General features: G+C 48.3%; 1 protein-coding gene across 2 annotated transcripts in view; it reads right to left on the reverse strand.

The window, feature by feature from the left end:
* Pigz (phosphatidylinositol glycan anchor biosynthesis class Z) overlaps nucleotides 1-5,084 on the reverse strand; it is a 15,154-nt gene extending 10,070 nt beyond the window's left edge. For both annotated transcript variants that reach the window (XM_015486831.2, XM_048794180.1), the window contains exon 1: nucleotides 4,993-5,084. The gene's annotated coding sequence lies outside the window, so the exon portion shown is untranslated. The remainder of the gene's footprint in view (nucleotides 1-4,992) is intronic.
* Nucleotides 5,085-5,102: the final 18 nt, after the last annotated feature.

Consider the following 5,102-nt stretch of genomic DNA (forward strand, 5'->3'; position numbering starts at 1 on the left):
ATATATATATATATATATACACACATATATACATATATATATATACACACACACACACACACACACACAGTGCCACATTTTGTCTATCCATTCATCTATTGATTAACATTTGAATTGTTTTCATTTTGGCTAATATGAATAATCTTGCTATGAACATTTAGATTACTTTCTTTCTTTCTTTTGGGGGCGGGTATTACTGGGGATTGAATCCAGGGGCACTCAACCACTGAGCCACACCCCCAGCCCTTTTTCTTTTTTATTTTGAGACAGGATCTTGCTCAATTGCTAAGGACTTGCTAAATTGCTGAGGCTGGCCTTGAACTTGTCATCTTCCTGCCTCAGCTCCCCAAGTTGCTGGGATTACATGCATGTGCTATAAATATTTGTATAACAAGTTTCTGTGTGGATATGTTTTCCTTTCTCTCAATAGATACCTAAGAGTGGAGGTCATATGGTAACTCTGTGTCTTAATTGTTTGAGGAAACTGCCAGATTTTTTTTAATACTGGGGATTGAATACAGGGATGCTTTACAACTGAGCCCATTCCCCAGCCCTCTTTTATTTTTTATTTTGAGACATGGTCTTGCTAAGTTGCTTAGGGCCTTGCTAAGTTGCTGAGGTTGGTCTTGAACTTTGTATCCTCCTGCCTTGTCCTCCAGAGCCACTGGGATTACAGGCATGTGCCACTGTACTTGGTTGCTAGATTGTTTTGTAAAGTTGCTGTACTATTTTATATTCCCAATAAAACTGTGTGTGAGTTTTGATTTCTCCATACTCCGACCAACATTTGTTACCATCAGCTTTTTAGTCTAGCCATTCTAATGGCTGAGAAGTGTCATCTTATTGTGGTTTTGATGTGCACACACACCTTTTAAGATCAAGGAAATCTTGGCCAGGTGCAGTGGAGCACGCCTGAAATCTGGGTAACTCAAAAGGCTGAGGCAAGAGGATTGCAAGTTGGAGGCTGACCTGGGCATCTCAAAATAAAGAACTAGGGATATAGTTTGGGGGTGAAGCACTTGCTTTGCATGTATGAGGCCCTGAGTTTCATCCCCAGTACTGGTGAAAGAGAAAAAAAATCAAGGAAATATTTTCTGAAGTCCCCTAGAAGACATTCTACCAAGTTCTACCATACAGAACTGTATCAACTACATCTTCTTAAGCCAGTAACTTGCAAGGGAAATGGGATTGCTGTTGACAACTTGCCTTGAGGGTCAGCACTGGGATTGTGGGCTGCTTCCTCCAAGGCACCCTTGAGAGGAGGACACTTGCTCTGACTCTGACTTTGTTAGGAAGATGGAAGTGAGGTGGATCAACCAACTGTGTGGCTCCTACAAGTGGCATCCAAAGCATCAGGTGCTCTTGGCTTTCCTTCTCTTTCTCTGTCCATCTGATCTTAAGCTTCTTTTCCTCTGTCCACTCATCAAATGTCACTTCTCACCATACACACTCTTTTTAAACCATTTCATTTATTCTCATGGTTTCAATTTCTAATAATAGCATTGCCATTTATTAGACACATTTCCCTTCTTTGTCCCCTACCCATCTCAAGAGATAGGGTATTGCTACATTGCCCAGAATGGCCTCAAACTCTTGGACTAAACTAATCCTCTAAGTAGTTGAGACTACAGGCACAAACACCACTGTGCCCTGCTCATTATCTCATTATATTCTCACAATGACTGTATAACCCTATGATTATCCTATCTTGTACAATAATTAACAGGTACCCCCCCTAAGGTAACAGAACTAGTAAGTTGGTGAAACTAAGCATTGGACCCAATCTGTTTGACCCCACTGCCTGTTAGGCTTCTGCACCTGTTTCAAGTGCAGGGTAGCCAAACATTATTCATCATCTTCCCCATGATGAATCAGCCATGTCCCCATGCTCCCTGCAGCAGGGAGAGAAATATAATTTGTCCAGTTGTTCAGTCCCCCATCCCAGGAATTATCTTCCCTCTCCCTTCACTATGCAACACCAACTTTGCTTTTAATCATTCCTTGAATCCAGCTTTTAGTCCCCATCCATTGTCACTCATCTACCGAGTCTAAGCATGTCATAACTGGGGTACATGTTGCCTGGAATTCCTCACCCCTACTCGTGTCTGTGCAGGACTTCAGATGGCTGGAGTCTCAGGGTGGTTGCCTGTAGTTGAATACAACCCCCTCCTTTACTATCTGGTGTGTCTTACAGCAGGAATCAGTTTCTCTGTGTGCACATGGAGAAATACATTGAGAAGCAAGATCCAAAGCAGACTGCACCCAAACCTCCACTCTCCCTCTCCATTCCATCCATCTTCCTGCCTGCAGCCAGAGAGACCCAATTATGCTCTGTAGAAAGTCTCTAGATGGGAGGGGGCAGGCCCCACACCCTCAGGACCACACCAAGTCCTGTTTATGGCTTACAAGATCCTCCACAGCCCCCTGTCCTCTACAGTCTCTACTCCTACTTAGTTACCAGTGGAACTTCTTCTGTAGCCCCTTCTGTGTTCAGTACCATTTCTCACTCAACTTCTTTGCTCATGTGGTTTCCTTTTCTTATTATGCTACTGGTAACACGAAGGTTAAGACCAGCTAGGGCATCAAGCAACCCAGGTTTCAAGTCTGTGCTCTGTCACATGCTGGTGGTGAGAGTAATATCTTAACCCCAACTTGTATCTCCTCTGTAAAATGAGTGCCTACTTCAGGGCTGTTGTGGAATGAAAAGGGTGCGGGGGGGGGGGATGATGCAGACATAACAAGTGGTTGATCTCATAATCCATTTTGCTTCAACTGGTGGGACCCCTGAGAAGGTTCTCTAACTTGCCTTCCAAAGAACTCCATATGACGTTCTACACCGCACCATACACTGACAGTTGTCTGGTCACTGCCCTGCCTGGCAGAGGTCCCCCAGGGCTGGGATCCACTGGGATGAGTCTCAACCCCTTGGGTCCAATCCTGGATGGGCCACTGTGGCCCTTTTATCAAGAACAGGAAGTTCCTCCAAGGGGTTGGTCATGTGGGGGTCACTGACCATCACAAACGCTAGAGTTCTCAAGCCCCCAATCCCCCACAGCTGCCCTCTCAGCAGCTCTCCAAGCCAAAGGCCAGGCTGGAGGGGCGGTCCTTCCAGCCATCTCTTGCCTGGTGATTAAGGGGGGCAGATTCACCTAAACCCAATTAGAACGCGAGTCTGCTCATTCACTGAAATAACAGTGAGCAAACAGATATGCCCGGTCCGAATCCTGCTTTTCCCTAAGACTCTGGCTGTGGGTTTCCCAGAAGGCAAGGGAGAGAAGACTTAAGAATAAAGGGGCACGGAGATTGGACTGTGGGGTAGGGGAGCACGCGCGGCAGCCACGGAGACTGGGGAAGGTGTAGGGCAGGCAGCAGGGAGAGCCACGTCTGTGGCTGGAGTGCAGCCAAGAGGGAACCACGTGCCGGTCGCGGGAGGCCTGGAAAGAAGTCACATCCGTGGGGCGAGAGAAGGAAGAAGGACGAGACTGCTGGGGCAGACTTGGGTAAACAGACGCTTGTCCTCCTGCTCATGAGTCAGAGGACCCGCGCTGGCTACTGGTGCCCCAGGTTTCTCAGGAGCCTAATGTGTGGTATCTGCTCTGGGACTGCCATCGCGTGCAGCTCATTCCAAGGAAGATCCCTACTTTCAAATTCAAACTTCCTGACAAAGTTCCTGGGTAGTTGCTTACAGAGAGGATGGCGGTTCCTAAAATATTTCTGTCCCTACTCAGAGCCGGCTTTTTGAGCAGGTTTTAAGACTGAGGGAGAGGCGCTGTGCAACAACCAAATACTGCTTCTCCCACCCATATGCTCAAGGACAATATCCTTGAAGGCCAAGATCTTGTTTCAATCGCCGGGGTCCATCCCAGGGGCAGACAGTGAGTGGCTCTCCAGAATTCCTTCTCCTGTTTAGTGTGACACTTCATTCTCACCTTAACCTCAGTGAGGCTGTAGTAAACTCTGCTAGGTGCTCCACCCTGAAAGCATCTGAAGATCTGGGGTGGGCTGCTTCCTTCCCCTGGCTAATGGGCCTACATTTATCCTTTGATTGACGGAGAATGCAATACAGAATTAAGCACACATCAAGGAGAGTGGAAGAGAGCAAGTATCTCCATTAACTGGGGTACATCATTTAACCCTCAAAGACCTCGAAGTACCAGTTTACAAAATGGGGACACTGCTCTGCAACAGGAAGATTTCGGGTGTTAATGATTTTGACAGTGGTTGCCAGTTTTCTGAGGCAAAGGTGTGAGTAATGACATCTGAGCAGAAACAGTGAGGAATGTCCTCTTTAAGGAAAGCAGCAGCTGTCCCTGTGGCCCAGTATGCTCCAGGAGGATGCCCCCATGCCATCAACAAGGAAGCTCTCGGTGTTGGCAGCTAGATCTGCCTTTCTTTATTTTTCTCCATGCCCCCATGCAGCTCCTGGGCCAGGAGGACATCCTGTCACTTGGGGGACAGATCTGGCCTGAAGAGTAGTCCCCAACACAGGAAGCTGATATCCTTCCCAGATAAAATTGTGGACCTAGGTTTCACACTCAGCAAATAGCAGTATCTTTTGGTTTCAACTTCATGGGAACCCAGTGAGGCATCTTTATGCCCCTATTTTATACATGGGGACACTGTAAGGTTATGGAACCACCTAGAACACCATCTTCCCAAGCCGAATCCAGTCGCAGGAGAAGACTCAAGCCCAGGCTTCTGTCTGGGCCCAGAGCCAGTGCTCTCAAGTGGAGTGAAACCCACGGTTTCCTTTCCTGAGAAAATGGAACAGCGAGCCCCATCTTCCCTAAATTCGGGAGGGGCAATGCTCAGAGCCTGCGGACCCTGACTTGGGGAAAGCTGCCGGCGAGAACGTGGGCGTCCATGGCTCCTCTGCCTTCCTTCTCGGGCTCTAGCACTACTAGCAAAGATACAAGTGGACACAACTGCTGGCCTTCTTGTCTCCCCCCGCTACCCCCGTCAGCTATTTGGGAGAGGCTGGGGCCGACTCACCCGCGCGCTGCCTCTGGGCCACACCTGCCGCGCTGGTGGCGTCCGGCGGGAGGCGGGCGAGAGCCTGCACCCAGCGCGGCAGCCGGCTGCGACAGGACTTGTGTGTAGGG

This window comes from Marmota marmota, unplaced genomic scaffold, assembly GCF_001458135.2.
Source record: "Marmota marmota marmota unplaced genomic scaffold, marMar, whole genome shotgun sequence".
In the NCBI taxonomy this organism is placed as follows: Eukaryota; Metazoa; Chordata; class Mammalia; order Rodentia; family Sciuridae; genus Marmota; species Marmota marmota.